Source organism: Belonocnema kinseyi, chromosome 9, assembly GCF_010883055.1.
Source record: "Belonocnema kinseyi isolate 2016_QV_RU_SX_M_011 chromosome 9, B_treatae_v1, whole genome shotgun sequence".
In the NCBI taxonomy this organism is placed as follows: domain Eukaryota; kingdom Metazoa; phylum Arthropoda; class Insecta; order Hymenoptera; family Cynipidae; genus Belonocnema; species Belonocnema kinseyi.
Window position 1 is genome coordinate 123,149,160 of NC_046665.1, and position 20,270 is coordinate 123,169,429.

A 20,270-nucleotide genomic window follows, 5' to 3' on the forward strand; every position below is an offset into this window, starting at 1 on the left:
GGGAGTGGAGAAGATGAGAAGTGAATAGACAAAATAATAGGTTGGGAAGTTGGAGAAGTGAGGGAGGGGAAATATTTGAATTAAGAAAAGGAAAAATGAAGTTTGAAAGGAGTAAGGGAAGTGAGGAGAAATTAAAAAGTAGGGGAGGTGAGCGAAAATAAAAGTGTTGCGTAGGAGAAATTAAGGGAAATCCAGGAAGGAAAAGTAAGGGAAATAAGAGATTTAATTATTTAAAAAAATTTTAACTTTTATAAAATTATTGTTTTTCTATCCTAATGTAAAAACTCATTTTTCCATGATTAAAAATATTGCAAAATTAAAAACAATTCACAAATGTGCAATGTGAAAATAGTCCGTGCTGCAGAATGATTTTTAAATAATTATTTTATTTCTAATAATACTAACAAGCGTTTTTAGTTAGTCATTTATTAAATTTTCAAACAATATTTATCGATTAAATCAAAACTTTCAAATTATCTAATAAACTATTGAAAATATTAATCACGTTTTAAGTTAGCTCTTCTTAAGGAAAATAAAATAAAGGAAATAAATTTTAATATAAAATCATAAAGTTAATATTATATTGCTAATTGAAAATTGGACCATATTTTAAGAATTTCTGTCTTCTCTATTATTGATATCATTAACTTTTAACCAAATAGTTAAATCGTCAACTAAAATTATGAATAATCAACCACGAAAAAATTAATTTGAAGCAAAGTATGCAAAAGATGAATTTGAATCAAAATTTTAATATTTAAATTTTTATTTAAGAACGATAATTTCTAGGACAAAAAAATAATTTACAACGAAATAATTAAGTCTTTAACGAAAAGAAGTCAATTTTTAAACCAACACGTAAATACTAATTTTTAATTTAAAAAGTTAACATCCATCTAAATAGTAAAATTTGAAATTTAAAAGAGGATGACTTCCTTTCATAATGGTTATGCTTTCAATGTTTGAGCAAAAGTGAAATATAATTGAATTTTAATTTTAAAAAGTTGATTTTTAAAGCATATGATATCAATTTCCAATAAAATAGTCGCGTTTACAATTAAAAAATATAAATTTTGAACTAAAGTAGAATAGATAAATTTTTAGTTAAAAAAAACTAAAGAGAAAGAATTTTCAACAAAATATTTATATTTTCAACTAAAGTGATACATTTTTTAATGGAGTATTCAATCTTCAAACTAATTTTATAACAAAAAATGCAAATTGTTAACCAAAAAGATCAATTTCCAACAAAAAATAAAATCTTTAAATTTTAAGTCGAACAACTTAATTTTTAATTAGAGAATTCTAATTTTTAAAAAATGAGGGAAACTTATAAACGACAAAGATTTTTCAGTTAAAGAAGAAAAATCGTTAAATTTTCAAGTCTAAAAAATAAATTTCCTGTAAAAAAGCAAAATTTCAAAACAAAAATATAAATTTTGAACAAAAACGTTCATTTTCAATTTTTTTTTTAATGTTCAAAAATCTAAATTTCTGAAAATCTTTTAAAATTTAAAAGTCTTTTTGAATCTCTTCAATTCTTTTGAATATTTTTTGTATTTACTCAATTTTTTCTCAATTTTTTAATCTTACTGAATTGAAAAGTGTTAAAATAATCTATACTTTTTTTCATAATTTTAGGAAATTTTTTTGAATGCTTAAAAACCTTTTTTGATTTTCTCAAGTACATTTTTCCAAATAAAAAATCGTTTACAATTTTCACCCGTATCATAAAAAATTCTTTTTGAAATAATTTTAGACCTTCTAAACCTTCTAATATTTAAAAATTATTACAGATTTTCCTTATGTTTTTAAATTCTGCAAAATAAAAAAAATTTCTTTAGAATCTTTCAGATTCTTTGCCTATTTTAGAAATCTTTTGATACCATTTGAAATCTTTTTAATAGTCTCTTAAAATTAATTTTTCAAAATAAAAAATGATTGCAAAATTCTTTAAAAATCTTTAACAATAACAGTAACAATCATTTGAAATTTTTTCATGATTCTTAATAAAAAAATTTCTTGCCCCTACTATTCCTATACACTTTATATATTCAAAACTTAAAATTATTCTTTTTAAATAAAAACTAAACCATTTGAAACTTTCCTAAAAATTTTCCTGAAATGCTTCTAATTTTTTTCGAATTCTTTAAAACAATAGGAACTATTTTGATTTAAAGAAAATCGTCTTTTTGGGTTGAAAATTGTGCTATTTTCGTAAAAAATTGAAATTTTGTTTAAAATTTACATTTAGTTGCTGATAAATCAACTAAAATATTTTTTGGATAAATAGTTTTCTAGAAATTAGTCTTTTTGATTTAAACCTTAATCTTTTTCGGTATAAATATTTTAAATTTCTTGGAAAAACGCAGCTATTTTGATGAAAATAGAACTATTCCTAGAATATTTGCTTGTTCTTTAAAACTCTTCTTGGAAAAACTTCTTGGAAAAATGCAACTATTTTGATGAAAATTGAACTATTTCCTAGAATATTTGCTTGTACTTTAAAACTCCTAGTTTTGAGTTCAAAATTTAATTGAAATCTATTTGAATCAAAATTTAACTCTTTTTCTTTAATTTGTCTTATTGTTTACAATTCTTATTTTAGTGTTAAAATTTATGTTTTAAAGAAATGTTATCTTTCTTTAAATAATGCATTTTAATTTGAGAAAGATGACATTTCTTTTTGATTTTAAAATTGAGCTTCTTTAGCAGAAATTACATCTTTGTTCGATAAAAATACAATTACTGGGTTGCAAACTTAAAAATTTTGTTTACAAATCATACCCTTGTATTAAAAATTCTGCTGTTTTCTTGAAAATTTATATATTTTTACAAAATCTACTTTTTCGCATTTAAAATTTTCTTTGGATAAAATCTTTTTTGGATAAAAATACAACTGCTAGGTTTAAAATTAAACTTTTTAGTTATAAGTCATACATTTTGTTTAAAATTTATGTTTTGTTGTTAAAAGTTAACTGAAATCTTTTCTGGATGAAATTTCATTTTTTAGCAAAGAATTTTGTCGTTTTTTATTAAAATTTTAACTGTTTCAGTAAAAAATCTAATCTTTCTGGGACAAAAATGGCAACTATTTGGTACAGAATTCAATTATTTTGTTACAAATTCATGTTGCTTGAATGGAAAAGTTCGTCCTTTTGGATTGGAAATTCTTTTTTTTTCGTAGAAACTTATTTTTTGTTCAAAAATTCATATTTTGAATTTAAAAATTAACTGAAATCCTTTTTGAATGGAAATTCTTCTAATTACAAAAAATTAAAAAAATAAGCTTTTCAAAGATAAATTTCATTTTTCTTGGAAAGAGTACAACTATTTAATAAAGAATTCAACTATTTTGTTAGAAATTGATCCTTTTTGGTTAAAAATTTCTCTTTCCGGATTAAAAATCAAGTTTATTTGTAGAATCTCTTTTTACGTAAAATTCAACTATTTTTTCGAAAATTTATTATTTTGTTTTAAAAGTTCGGCGTTTTTAGCATAAATATCTTTTTTCACTGAAATTCAACTATTTGAACAAAATTTTTCTTCTGTGCTGGAATATTCAAATATTTTTTTTGGAAGATTTGGTTCTGTTACTTTTCCTGTATACTCGATTTTTTTTCTTTAATTTTTTTTTAAAGTAAAAATGTAAAAGAAGAAAGAAATAGAAAATAAAAGGAAGGAAATTGGGGTGGCTGCCTTCTAATTTTTCTTTCCTTTTTTATGTTTTCGTCCAAAAAAATATATTGTTTCCCTTTCTTTTTTAGGAAAATTTGTCGTTTTTATTTCCGCTTGCAATAGAAAAACTTTGTGGAGCTTTTCCAAATTAGGTCGTTAAATTCTTAATTTTATTTTGGGAAATTCTTCACATTAACTTGATTATTGTACGTTAAATAGGATTTTTAATTTTATTTTATTCTCATTTTAATTTCTTCAATTTTAAACTTAGTTAAATCACTTTCTTAAGAAATTTGTTCTTTTAGAAAATTTATACTTGTAGTTGAAAATTCATCCCTTTGATTAAAAGTTCAAATATTTGTTTAAAAAATAATTTATTTTATCTCAGAATTCAACCACTTAAATGAAAGTTAAACTACATTTTAAATTTTTTTTATTTAAGGCTCATATTGTTAGTTGAAAATTTAACTCTTTAGTCGACAAACCCTTTTTTAGTTAAAAATGTCATGTTTTCTGGAAAAAACGCATCAGTTTCGTGGAAAATTAATTTTTGTTTAAAAAGTCATAGTTTGGCTTGAAAATTTAATTTTTGTAGAGAAAATTCGTATTTTGGTTTGAAGATGCAACAATTTAGGTAAAATTTTATTTATTTATTGAGTAAATAATTTTCATTTGTTAAAACTTCGTCTGTTTGGCAATACATTTTTTTATTGAAATATAAACTATGTCACTTTTTTGTTGGTAATTTATGTATCTATTTAAAAAATTTTCATTTGTATCTGAAATACTGTTTTATACCAACTATTTAGTTACTAAGATACGGTACTGCTATTTTATTAGTTGATACTATTATTTTATTAGTTCTCACAAAAATTCCATGAGTTGCACTGACTATTCAATTAGTAACAGCAACTAAGTAAATGGTTGTCCCAACTAAAAAAAAATAGCTGTACCATATCTCACAAACTAAACGGCTGGCCCAGCCAACCATTATTTTCAGTGTAGCAAAACATACCTGGAAACTAAAAATTACGTAGAATTGAAAAGGCTGGGGGAGGGTAGAAATATTTTTTGCGGTTTGTGATATGGTTAGAGGGGTGTCTTAAAGGGGGTCTATAATCCATTACGTTATTACGTAATTACGCAATTACGTCGGGTAGAGCCCGAGCTCTAATTAGGACTAACGGCACTATTAAGAGTGGCACTATGAAGAGTGGCACTATTAAGAGTGGCACTATTGAGAAAGAGGTCCCTATTAGCAAAATGTTAATAACAGAATTATTTCTCATTATTTAAAAATCAATTAAAATTATAATTTCTCCTTCTATCAATGATGTTTAGAAGCATTTAGAAATAAATTTTAGGATGAAGCAAAATTATGTATTTATAAATTTGTATATACAAAGTTGATAGTGCAAAAAATTCATAAAATAATTTTTTTTCATATAATCAAGTCAAATCCCCCCCCCCCCCGCCCCTAACCCAAGATTCCAATTTTTTTATTTTCACTCGTATAACAATTCCTTTATCGTCGAAAAAGTACTTGGCACTCATCCAATAGGAAACCCAGGTGATAACGAATCGAGAACACGAAGAGATTGTCCAAATGTGTGAAGAAAACTTCCTGAAAGAATCCCTTTTTTCAATAATTCCGGAAACAATCAATGTCAGTTTAAAACGTGCTTGCCGAATTACTTCTGGAACATTTTTTTTTCATCTAAAAACGCTTCTTTTTCCCCCAAGGTAAACATGGACCCTCCTCTGGTTTTTGCCTCTACCAATCCATAATTAATACGTCGTCCTTTATGACTTTACATCGTCCCGTTGTCTTTGACTTGAGCAAAAAGCTTCATTAATTTTCCTCGGGCTTGATTTCCTACTCAGTTGGATTTTGTCTCTGGAGTCTAATGGAAAGCAAAAAATGAACATTTCTCATCCGGGAGGCGAATGAGGTGCTAGAAAAAATTCATTTTACTCTCGCGAATACCTACCTATTTAAAATTCAAACAATTGTGATAATTCTTCGAGGGTGAAATTATTTGTAATTTATTTCAGGCATTTTTCTATAATTTGTATTTTTTGTTACTCTACCATTTATTTGCTGAAATTTATTGCTCTATCAATAAAAAAATTTAAATAATTAATTTCCTTTATATTTAGAGTTAACTCCGTAATATCAAATCAGTGCATATTATTCTGATTATTTATTAATTTCAGATCAAATTATTCACTTTTGTTAATGAAGAATTAATGTTTGCACAATTGTTTAATTAATTTTACAAAAATTACAAAATTAGTTTCTTCTTTTTAACAGTTTTTCTTTAGAGCAACCTAGTTTCTATCCTTATTTAAAAAAAATGACTTTTTAGGCAATACAGGTAGGGTTGAAAGAAAACGTTGAAATTGTTGAATTGAAAAGAAAAGATTAACTTTTCTGCTAAATGATAAAATTTAGCAAAAAATATAACAGTACACTTTGTAACCAAAGAGAATTGAGTTTTAACCAGAAATAGTTGGATGTGTAATTAAAGATATGAAATTTCTAATGAAAGAGATGAATTTTCAATTCTTTAATTCAATTATCATTTAAAAAAATGAATTTTCAGTTAAAAAGTTCTTTAAAAAAAGAATGTTCGACATAATACTCACAGTCTCAGTCAAACATATAAACTTTCAACAAAGGAGTTCAATTGTCAGGGAAGTACTTCAATTTTTAACCATATACGTAGTTAAATTTTTAACTAGAAAGGAAGAATTTCTAATTAAAAACGGAATAGCAATATATATTCATAACCAGAGAAACAAATTTTCATATTAAATTATAATTGTCAATAAAAAATGTAGTATTTGACATTTCAACCCAAAATATTTTTTTTATATCAAACAAGTTAAATGCAACCAAAACATAATTAAAAAACCCTAACCACTGAGTTTTTAACTAAAAATAAATAAATAAATTTCAACCAGAAGCACAATACTTTAATTTTCTTTTTTAAAAAATCAATATTCAACAACGACAACAAAAATTCATTTTCAACATAACACTACCATAAAAAAATGATTTTTAACAAAAGAGTTGAAACCTCAATAAAAAATATAAATTTTAAACCGAAATATTTGAATGTCAAACTAAAAACAATATAACAAAATCAAAAATGAAATAGTTACAATTTCAGATAAAAAAATTAATCTTCAACAACAAAAGGAAGTTTTTACTAGTTAAATTAAAGCAAAGAAGGCGAATTTTGGAGAAAGTATTTGTATTCATAGTAAAAAAAATTAATTTTTAAAAAAGAAGATTAATTTTGTACCCAAAAAGGCGAAACCAACCGAAAGTAAACAATTTTTATCATTAAATTTTAATTTCTAATAACGAGTTAATTTTTTTAAATAATAACAAAAAAGATGATTTTAATAACGAAGCAGTTGCATTTTTCACGCAAAAAGATACTATCTATGGAAACATAACTTTATTAACAAAAAACACGTCTTTTTTAAGAAATAATTGAATTTTCAAGAAAAAAGTTCATTTTCAAGAAATATGTATTTTAATCTTCTACCAAATTGTTGAATTTTTAAGCAAAAAAGACGAATTTTCTACAAACCAGTTAAATTTTATACTTCATATTTCAACTGAAAACTATTTAAAATTTCAGCAATTGAATTCAACAAAGGAATTCAAATTTTCAATTGAATAATAGAATTTTTAAGTAAAAAAGATCAATTTTCAATTAAGAAAGTTCAAGAGTACAAGTGCATTAGCCGAGAAAAAGTTGTTTTCTGAATTTTTATTAAAATCAAAAATAGTGGACCGTTATCGAACTATTGAACAAAAGTCAAAGAATTTATTAATAATAGTTGATTAGACACAACAAAAAAATTTTTAATGCTGAAAAAAAGTCCAAATAATGCATTTGTTAATTAAGTTTGGTTACAAAATTATCCAATGTTATCGATTTAAAGCAAAAAATTATTGCCTAATAACTTGCTATTAATTCTCTAAGAAGAAGTATTTTATTTATAAATACACGAAATAATAAAAATTTGTTTAAACAATCTTTGTTTACAATAATTAATTATTTCCACTCATGAAAATGTTTAAAAAAATTAGAATTAAGTTATTTACCGTTGATTGCATCGAAAAAAATGAAGTTTCTACCTCCAAAAATAGGCAAATAGTGCATTTGTTAATTAAGGGAGTTTAAAAAATTATTAACTTTTTTTTGGTTACCAAATATTATACTTAGATTTTTTCCCAAGTAACATGAGATCCATCAATAATACCTAATGTAGATATTTTTTAAAATAAAAATTGTTTTTAAAATAACAAATTATTTATCTACAGTTATTAATTTAACTAAAAAACTCTTTTTGTCCATAATTTGTTCAAATTTAGTGCGAATCAAGTGACGAATCGCCGCTAATTCCCACAAAAGATTGTTCATTCACTTATTTGTTTATAAGAAAATCAATACATTTTTCTACATTTGCATTGTTATCGGAAATCTTTTCTAGATTGTTGCTTTCAGTTTTCTATGTGTTTTTGATTGAATCCAAGCATTTTTCAAAAACCGGTATACTTCTGAATCAAATTTTTTAAACATTTTTTTATCAAATAAATAAAAGTTTAAAAATCAACTATGAAAATTCTATGAGAAATATAGGTCGCTTTTATTTTTTAAAAATAGTGAAAATCAGATAATAATTTCCTTCCAAAAATCTATTTGTCCACGGACATTTTTTCTCCTACAGTGCGCTCCCTAGTTAAATTTTTAATTAATTTTTAAAAATATTTGTTTTATCTGTTTATTGAGCTTTAGCTTTGAAAAGTTAATTTTTATCGTAATGAGTCGTTGGAGGCTTTGAATTCATGTTTGCCTTGGCATGTTTTAATATCGGATAGATTCACTTTCATAAACCGTTAACGATGCATACAGGGTGTCCAAAAAGTAACGAAACCCCTCAATAATTTTTTCAGGTAAATATTTGTTAAAAAAGGCCAAGGTCATTCTTGGAGTAATTTTTAACGAGAAATCCAGTAGTGACATTGAATTCTTCAAGCTTATTTCAAGGTCATCTTGTTTTTTTAATGGGAACCACTATTTTTGACATCTGCAATTGAAAAACTGGGAAATTTTACGTCCAAACGTGTACTGAGGTCATGATTTGAGGATGACCTTAAACTTCAGCTGAAGTTTTTTAGGCTTGGCCCAGGTATGGGTCGGGTTCAATATGTACTGCTTCGGCTCAGAATTTCAAAAAAAGGTCGAGGTCAGTCTTGGAGAAACTTTTAACAAGTGATACAGTCGCAAACACGAATTTGACCTTAAGCTTTACTTTCAAGGTCATTTGAAGGTTATTTTTTATATTTAGCTTTATTTTACATTCCTCGTTAAAAGTTACTTAAAAAATGCCCTCGAACTTTTTCGTAAACACCTAAGCCGAAGCAATACAGATTGGATCCGACCCATACCTGGGTCAAATCTAAGAATCGTCAGCTAAAGTTCAAGGTCGTCCTTGATCTATGACCTCAGTACAGGTTTAGACGTCAAATCTCCTGCTTTCTCGATTCCTGTTGTCAAAAATAGGGCTTCCCATTTAAAAAAAAGTTGACTTTGAAATAACCTTGAAGGTCAAGCTCAAGGTCATGTTTGACTCATGACCTGAGTAAATTTTTGGACCTTAAATTTTCCGCTCTTTCGATTGCCGTTGTCGAAAATAGGATTCCCATTTTTAAAACACAAAGTTGACATTAAAATAACCTGGAAGGTCAAGCTCAAGGTCAAGTTCAAGACCACTATTGGAAAATTATTTATTTCCTTGGAAAATGATTTAGGTGTTTCGTTACTTTTTGGACACCCTGTAGACTACTCACTGTTGACAGCATACGGAGAATCCTAAATATTTGCATTTATATGCATTATTCGAGCTTGTGATAGTAATTATATCCATCGATTTATGTCCATTTTCTCCGTTAATATCGTTTATGTCGTTAGCTGCTTGTTAAATGAATAACGAACCAAACATGTTTTCAGTCGACCGATTAATTTTTTTGAGTGACCCTTTTAATTAACCATTTTTTATTTAGTACCATCATAAAATTGCTCTATTAAACATGGTGATTTTTTTCAATTTTAAACTGATTTATATTTTTTATTTGAAGTTTACCAAAGTCTGAAGAGCTTTACGCTCCGAACTTTTATCTCCTCCATTTGTTTAATAATAATTTGTTTACTTGAAGTATGGAAAAACTGAAATTTTGTACATAACAATTGTTTGAGCTTTAACAACTAATTAGAAAAGCTTTAGATTGTCCTGAAATAGTGTTTATAAACTCAAAGAATACCAATAACTTTGTTTATCATTTCGTTAATTTGTTATAAACAAATTTTATGAACAAATTAACAAATAGTCTTATTATAGGAAAAATTTTTATTGTTGCTAAAAGTGCTTCATATTAATGAAGGGATGACATTTAATTAAAATACTAATTTAAAAGTTTATAATAACCATTGTTATAAAAAATTCTTGTGGCAAAACATTAACATTTTATATTTTTTTAAATTATAAATTCCTTCAATCGTCAGAATAACTTCAGGTATTCTTTAAAGTAATAAATAATTAATAATATTTGATAAAATATCAAAAATAAATTTTTTCAAGCAAATTAGATAAAAAAATTCAAAATATTCGCCTTTTCGTTTGGAATTTTCAGATTTCTCTAGAAATGGTTTAATTCATTGTATAAATGACTGCTATTCACAAAATATTATAAAAGTTAACAATAATGACTGTTATTATCAACAAAGGTTTTATCCGATTTAATTTTTCTTTGATGGCTGTTTTAGCGATTAAAGAAAATTAAAATTTAATAAAACCTTAAATTTGAATATTTTGTTACAATAATTATTTATAGCAATGGTTATTGTTAACTTCTCACATATTTTTGTTACTAGAAGTCATTCGTCCAAGAGCTTGAAATATTTCTTGAGTACAAAAAAATTTTGTATAAAAAAGGGCAAAAATTTTGAATTTGTTCATAACAATTATAATCGTTATATTTGATCAAATATTAATAAATATTTAATATGTTAAGAAATATTGGGAGACTTTATAGCCATTGCAGGAAATTATAATTTCAAAACATATAAAATTTTAATATTTTGCCACAAGTATTGTTTATAACAATGATTATTGTAAACTTTTGAATTAGTTTTGTAACTCAATGTCATTCCTACATGAATATAAAGCACTTTTAGTGGAAAAAATATTTACCGATGATAATAATATTTGTCAATTTGTTCATACCATTTGTTTATAACAAATAAATGGTATAATAAACATATTATTTGCATTCTGTGAATCCCTATGCCTTCATTTAAGACCATATAAAGTTTATTGAATCAGTTATAAAACCGTAAGAAAATGTTACGTACAAAATTTCAGTTTTTACATACATTTAAGTGGGAAAATTATGAATAAAAAAATAGAGGAGACAAAAGTTCCGAGAGTCAAGCTCTTTAGAATTGAATGAACTTTGATTGAGAAAAAGAAAATTGAAAATCAAACAAAAATTGAAGGCTCTGGACTTGATATTAAAATATAATATAAAAATATTATATATTTAACAAAAAGAATGTTTGCAAACAAATTATTTGTTAAAAAATGGTTTTCAACATTTTCCATTATTTTAAGTTTTTTAAGTTATATTAAAAGAAATTTGGGTACAAAAAAAATAATAAAGAAAAAATTTCTTACTGAGATTATTATTGTTAATATTATAAACAAAAGCATTATTCAGCCAGTTTTCGTTAAAAAAATGTTTTTTTTTACTTCATTTTTTCAGAATTAGGAACCAGTCCTTTCAGTTAGGAACTTCATGTCAATTTCAGCAATATTCATAAATAGTTGATAAATTTGATCGTTTTTTAAACAAATCTAATCGAAAAAAGCATTGACTAAGCATTTTTCAGAAGCAAAATTCGTTTTTTTTCGAAGGAAACTTTTTTAATTGGGAACTTTATGAGAATTTCAAACAAAATTCAGAATTTATTGATCAATACAGCTTCAGGTTATTGCTTTTGTTTATTGAATTTGATTTAAAAAAAAGAATTTATCAGCTAATTATAAATTTTGCTGAAACGATCATGAATTTCCTCATTAAAAATACTGAAATCGACAAAAAATTTTGTTGACAGATGCCCCAATAATGCATTTATTTATTAAAATTGTTTTAAAAAATTATAACTTTGATTATTAAATTATGGTTTTTTTCTCAAATTATCATTAAGTTCCCAAGTAAAAAAAGTTGTCATCGAAAAAATCTAATTTTCTTCGACAAATACCTTATCTATGCATTTTTTGATTAAATTTGTTTAAATATATTATAAGGTTAATCAACAAATTATGAAGGTTTCTGAAATTAGCAGAAAATATTAACCATAATAATCTGGAAAAGACATTTTTTCATCAGTTGATTGTTTTTATCCAAATTTCTTGGAATATAACTTTAAACAACTTGAAATTATGGCAAATCGTAAAAAACATTCTTTTCACAAATAATTTGTTTCTAAAAAATTGTTTTGTTTATTATATAATATTATACCATATTTATTTTTTGATAGATTAAAAGCCTAATTTAAAAATCAGCCACGACAACTCTCTTAGAAACCTTATAAGCTTTTTTTTAAATTTTTTGGTTCAATTCGTTCCATATTTGTATTATTTTTAAAAATATTCAAAAATTTTAGAAGTTTGGAAAGATGAAATAGTAATTACAAATTTTAGAAGGTTTTAAAATATCTTAAAATTGATAATTTATTTTTGAAATTAATGTTAAGAAAATATCAAAAAGGATTTTAATACATTTGATATGTATTCGTTAAATTGTTGAAAGTAATGAAGAAGTTTTTAAAGCCCCATTTTTCAATTTTTGTAGATCACAAAATTTAAAAAAAAATTTTAGAAAATATTTCCAAATAATAGAATCCCAAAATAATAAAATTACCGAAGCTTTGATATCATTACCGAATTTGAAATTTCCCAACATAAACTTGCCGAATTATGAAATATCATTACTAGAAAATTCCCAAATTATATAATTACTAAGTTTAAATAATTAAAAAAATATTTAATGATAAATATGATTTTTTTAATGTAAATACAATAATTAAATATTTCTAATTGTTTTAATTTTTATAAAATTTCCTCGGAACCTAATAACATTTTCCAAACAAAATAATGGATTTTATTCAGTTTCGCCAATTTTATTTTTCGGTACTTTTTATTCGGCCCAACCATTGTTTTTTAAATTATTGTAGAATAACTAATTTTCAAAATTCGCATCACGATTTTCAAAATTGAATCATTTTAATTTAAAGTGAAAAGTAGATAAATAAATAGGGCAGAATGGGGCCAATCCCACACTTTTTTCAATTTGTTTTTTAATTTTTAAAACTGCTTGTTGACAAATTATTCAGTTGGCCACACAATGTTACTGATGATTCTGAAGTGCAATACTTTGTTTATCAATTTTAATTAAAAAATTAAAGTGATGAAAAATCTGTCAAAAAAAAAAATTATGGGGCTATGTCGAAACCCTCCCGAGGCTTAGTCGATACTTGACTATAATGTTTGAAGAAAGAAAAGAACACCTCTTTTAAAATTTTATTATTGTAGCCAACCAAGTTTTTTATCCAGAAGTACCTAATAAATTGGTAAACAAAATGTTTTTACATCGTAATCCGGTAATGAAAATGTATTAGTTTTCTTTAAAATAGGACATTGAAAATCATCGGAAAATTCAAATTTAAAAAACTTTCATGTTCAGCTTCTTTTTTCACTGCTTGTTGTCGACTGAGCCCAACGCACAGTGGTCTGGAATAGGAATTTACTGTTTATAATCGCCCACAGGTCGTATTTCTTAAACGATTAAAAATTTTTTTTTAGAAATGTTCAGCAATTAATTTTTTAGAGAATTGTGCTTTGCTTTTTTAAAATTTGTTTCACAGAGCAACAATATATAAACAAATATAGTGACAAAATGGACCATTTTAGCTTTGTGAATTTTTATCTCAAGAAAAAATACAGATAGAAACTCACTATCAGCCGGAATTATTGCACATGCATTCACAGAACATAATTAATTATAAAAATAGTTTATCTAATTATTATAAACAATTTTTATAAACAAATTCTTATTAGTGTTTTTTTTTATCATAGAAAAAATCGTTTATTTCACGCTTGTTACTAATATTTTTCATAAGTCATAATTTGTAACAAAAAAATTAGCATGAGTTAACAACTATTGTTTTTATAAACATTTCTATAAACAAATTCTTTATAAACGAGTTTTTCTCATAGCTAAATTGATTTTTCTGAACAAAAGTTATTCACAATTTTCTTTTAGGCTATTTATATACTTTAAGCTTTATCAAACATAAACAATATAGATTGTTTATAACAATTTAGTTAAACAAGGCTCCTAATCGACCGTTTGCTCGTAGAAAAAAATGTTATTTCTTCAATAATTATTACAGTGACATTTATTGCGGTGACTAACCAACGAAATTAAATAAATAATAATTTATATGATTGTTATAAACAATTTTTTGAACAAAACTATGATTTTTTTTTTACATGCAAGAAGGACGGTTTTCCACTGAAATTATCCGACAATAAACTAACAGTGATTCCAAAATTGGATATGGGATATTAAATAATACTTTGCGTAATTGTTAATAACAATTTTAAAACAATGCGTGACAATCTGCGGTTGGTCGTAGAAAAAAGTTATTTTTTCTTTAATCATTTTTGTGATAATCTCATTTGCGTTATTGAATCAATGAAAAAATTGATACTTATAATAATAATGAGATTATTATAAAAAACGTAAAATAAATAAATTACGATTCAGAACTCGAATCATTTTTAGATTAGTGACTTCTGAATACGCAAGTACAACGTTATTGCACCATATTTTCTCTTGTTCCTCATTTATTTTCAAGAAGTTGTATAAAACAAATGAAAGATAGGTGACTTCTAAAAACGCAAGTACAGCGTTATTGCTATGGACAGTTTGCTACAGAAATTGTTATTAACAATTACGCAAATTATTATTTAATGTCCCATATCCAATTTTGGAATCACTGTCAGTTTATTGTCGGATAATTTCAGTGGAAAACCGACCTTTTTGAATGTCAAAAAAATAAATCATAGTTTTGTAAAGAAAATTGTTTATAACGATCATATAAATTATTCTTTATTTAATTTCGTTGGTTAGTGATCCCAATAAATGTCACTCTAAACATTATTGAAGAAAAAAGCATTTTTTTCTACGAGGAAACGGCCGATTAGGAGACTTGTCAAACAAAATTGTTATAAACAATCTATATTGTTTATGTTTGATAAGACTTAAAGTATATAAATGGCTTTAAAAACAATTGTGAATCACTTGTATTCAGAAAAATCAATTCACCTATGAGAAAAACTCGTTTATAAAGAATTTGTTTATAGATATTGTTTAAAATAATTAAGTAAAATATTTAAAAATTAATTATTTTCTATGAATGGATGTGCAATAATTCCGGCTGATAGTTTCTATCTGTATTTTTTCTTGAGATAAAAATTCACAAAGCTAAAATGGTCCATTTTGTCAATATTTATTTTTATATATTGTTGCTCTGTGAAAAAAAAAATAGAAAAAAGCGAGACAAAATTCTCTTGAAAATTAATTGCTGGACATTAAAAAAAAAACTTGACTATAATGTGACTTGTTTGAAGAAAGAAAATGACACATTTTTTAAAATTTTATTATTCTAACCAACTAAGTTTTCGATCCAACAAATATTTTTTTACGTTCTGATCCTATAATGAGAATGTATTAGTTTTATGTAAAATTGAGCTTTGTCCGATTTCACCCAATATTTACGGTTTGAGATTCCCTGAGTAAAGAAAAATGTGTAAGTCGGTTTTCATTTGTTAGACGCGATGACGTACTCCGTGTCGACTAAGCCTCACGCATAAATTTTTTATATTAGTATTTGTAAAACATTGAGTCTTAATGTTCTCTACGAAAATAATAATTATTAATAATATCAGAAGAGATATAAAAACGGATTTTTTATCCTCGCATTATTTTGAGAATAAAAAGACAATAAAAAATAAAACAATTGTGATATTTTGAAAAGAAATACAGAACTTAAAAAAAAAGGTTTGATGGAAATGTAACTATACTGAATGAACCTTTTTTTCAATCTCATATTTCGTGGTGACAGGTTTTGGTGCTGAAGATATTGAAACGGTTTGACGAGTTTCTTTATAGAATCTTTCCCTCGTCGACAGTACCAAATTGAAACGATTTCACATTGATAACATTTGACGGTTAAATTTGAAGTCTATGATACAGAAAGGTTTCGATTTCGCTTTAAATCTGCTTGTCGAAAAACTCAATCTGAATCTATAAATTTTCTAGTATTGAAAAATTCGTCTACGTTTTCAGATATTAAATTAATTTTTTGACGGAATATTAACTACATACATTTTCAAGATTTATGTTCAAAGTTCTTTTTGTCAAAAAAATTATCACATTAATTTAAATACCAAGGTTTCTTGAATTATTAAAGTAAATTGATAATAATAGGTTTTTATTTATATACATTTTTAAGAGAGATGTCTCTGCAACATACAATTAAAGAAGTTTCTCTATTTCCCTCTTTTCCTCTTTATTAGAAAAAAATTTTTTTCTTTTTAAGAAAAATTTGCTTGTCCTATTTTTAATATTATTTTTTTTTTATTTCGGACTTTATCCTGCTTGATTAAAAAGTCGACAATTTCGTTAAAAATTGGTTTGCTTTTTAAGTTAAGAATCAATTTGATTGAAACTGAACATTCAACTATTCCATTTTTGTTCAAAATGTCATCCTTTTCAGCCAAAAAATCCACTCTAGTTTCAAATTATTTTAAATTATTTATAATTTATTTTTTATTAGAAAGTCAACTTTTTATTAATTTTCATTAACTTTTTTTATTTTGGTTAAAAATAATTTTCTTAAACCAAATATTCAATTATTCCGTTTTGTGTTGAAAATTTATGTTTTTTATTTAATTGTTCAGAAAATAAGACTTTTTATTAAATATTTAACTATTCTGCTGAAAACTATTTCTTTTTGTGAAAATCAATTTTCTTGACCGAAAATATAACTATTCAATTTTCTATTTAAAACTGATTCTTTAAATTGATAATTGATCCATTTCTAATGCAAATTCATGCATTTTGTTGGAAATATAAGTTTTCTGTTCAAAACTTTAACTATATAGTTAAAAAATTAACTTCTTTGATAAGAATTTTTTTATTGCATTTCTGTTTTTTCTGTTGCATTTCTATTGCATTTCTGTTCTTGAAGATTCAACCCTTTAGTTTAAATTTTAACTATTTGGTTGAAAGTTAATATTTTTTCAGTTCAAATATCATTTTTTTTGTTGATAAATTCAATTTTTTGTTAACAAATTAATTTTCTTTAAAAACAAACTAAATTTTTTTGTTTGAAAATTAAATATTCCGCTGAAAATTCTTCTTTTTTTTTGCTTGAAAATACATTTTTTTGACTAAAAATACAACCATATAATTTTTGGTTGAAAATTTATATTTTAAATTGAGAATCAATCTTTTCGTCATTTTTAGGAGACAATTAATCTTCTGGTTTCTTATTTTTTGTTATTGAGAATTTATTTTTTGGGTTAAAAATTTAACTTTTTTCTATAAAATTCGCCTTTTAGCTTAAAAGTTCAACAATTCAGTAGAAAATTAAATTCGGAACAATTTTCCTGAAAATTCATTTCTGTGGATAATTAAATTTTCATCTGAAAAGTGAACTATTTTATTTTTAGTAGAAAATGCTACTAGTTAGCTGTAAATTAAATTTTTTATTTTTTATTTTAGGGTTGAAAATTCAATTCTTTTTTATAAAACTCGACTTTTTTAAAAAGTTGAACCTCAAATAGAAAATTCAACTTGAACCATTTTTTAAATTATATTTTGTGGAAAGTTAAATTTTTTATCTAAAAAGTTATCTTTTTTATTGTTAATGGAAAATTCTACCATTGCTCGTAAATGAACTTTTTTATTGACGATATATATTTGTGGTTTGAAAATTCAATTGTTTTCTAGAAAATTCGCTTTTTTGGCTTGAAAATTCAACAATTTAATAGAAAATTCATCTTGTGCAATTTTCTTGGAAATTCCTTTTTATGGAAATTAAATTTTTTATCTGAAAAGTTAGCAATTTCATTTTTAGTTTAAAATTAATTCCGTGAATAGAAAATTCATGCACTTTGTTGAAAATTAATCTATTGAAGTAAAAAATAATTTTTTTTTTTTGGAAATTTATCATTTTGGTAGAGGATTGAATTATTTAAATTTAACTGGTTGAAAATTCGCGTCTTTGGTTGAAAATTAGTTGTTTTTTTAAAACAAAAGTTAACGATTTTATTGCTGTTTGAAAATTTATCTTTGTTGTTCGAAAATGATCTTTTTTGTTGAAAATTCTGGTTTGAAAGACAAATGTTTTCTAAAAAATTAGACTTATAAGCTTAAAAACTGAACCACTTTTTTGAACATTAATCTATTTTGTTAAAAATTGTTTTTGTTTACTTTGGATTCAGCTGGTCAGTAATTCTTGTTTTTCTCTTTTGTTCAAAAGTACTATTTCAAACTTAAAGTTGAACTATTCCATTTTTTGTTCAAAAATGATTTTTTTAGTAAAAATTTATATATTTTGTTAGAAAATTAGACAAAAATCCAGAAACTCGCAAACCCAAATTTTTCACTTATGGTTTTTTTTTTTGGGACCCTATAAAAGAGACTTATGGTGTTGATATTTGAAAAGTGATATTTTGTTCGCATTCTATAGCTAGTTGTGTAGACAGATGTTGAGTTTCAACTCGACTAAAATGTTATTGAGGATCCTGAAAAAGATTGACAAAAACGTCTTACCTTAATGGGAAATACGTGTTAAATTTCATGGGTCTTGCGGCCACTAAATATAATTTTTTCACAAAACAAAAAAACTGCATTTATTTTTGTGTGGATTCGAACAAACTTCTGGGATGTCGCTTTAAAAAAAAAAATTCCAACGCGTTTTTGGACCACCCTAATGGTGATGCTATTTGCAAAAACAACTTTTCCTCAGCGGACAACCTTGCACCGGTCTACTCTACTGAAAAATGAAAAGAACATAGGAAACTGCTGGAAAACAGTTGATCGAATTTTGTCAAAAAATACTGTAGATATTTTTTTTTACACTAGAGTGGATTTATTTTCAAGCGAGTTCCTTCAGCAGTGGTCGGTTGAGCATTAGGATTTTTTTTATATACAAAGTCGACGCTGCAGCTGACGCGACGCTTCAGAATGGCGTCGGCAGAGTATGGATTCAATCAAGCGGGATTACTCCTGAACCCTTCAAGCTTTCGCATTTCCAGAACCTTCGTCCTTCAATAGATCCGTATCCTTAGCTTAGTCCATGGCAACTTCCTTTACAAACTCCTGTCAAGCTGTCTTAATATCTCCTGAGCGCGCGTTAAGATGACGGGGAAAGCTGATATTATAGTGCCTGTTGGAATCACTGCCTGTTGGATGTCCCTTCATTCTTTTTATTTTATACCTTTTTTTTCTTACGGGTTTCTCCACGGACTTACGCCTCAACTTTATAGCGCTTTTTATTTCCTCAACTGTAAGGAGGATTTAATGTGCAACTCAAGCTGTCCACCGCACAACTGAAAAAGTTTGATGGGGTTTAATAAACAAAAATTAATAACTTGTAATTTTTTTCTCTGTCCACAATTGAAGAATTTTCTTTAAATTTCTGTTAATCGTTTTTTATGAAGTTTTTCGAAATCAATATTATATAAATAAATAAATATATAGTAGTTAGAATCAACTTCTGTTGTTATTTTGTATCCTATACAAAATTTCTTTTTTAGACAAAAATAATAATTTTTTACAAATGATTTCTTATTGTGATTTGATAATCATAAAAATAAAAGAACGAAAGAAATGAAAAACAGAAGGAAGAGGATTAAGTTGGTTGTCTAGCCGAAATTCACTTTTTCTACTAACTCGGGAAAATCCATCGTTCACTTCTAATTTCAACAGTCAACATAATTTTTTTACGATTTTTGTCTACAATAGAAAACGATTTTCTGATTTTTATTTTTTAGATTAACCCGATATCCTAAAATGAGTGGAAGGTTGACTAAAAAAATCATAATTATGACTACTGAGAAAGTTTGATGGGGTTTAATAAAAAAAAATTAATAACTTGTAATTTTTTTCTCTGTCCACAATTGAAGAATTTTCTTTACATTTCTGTTAATCGTTTTTTATATAAAGTTTTTCGAAATAAATAATTACCTTTATGGGAAATTTAACATGGTGTTCCGCTTAAAAGCAATAAATTTATATCAAACGAATCATTCCTCAAATTAAAATTAAAGATATTTTTAATTAATGTGCAGAATTCCTGAAAAGGAAACGAAGAATCAAACAACCAAAGACAACCGCCACAAAAAGTTTTCTATTAAAATAGGAAAAAAGA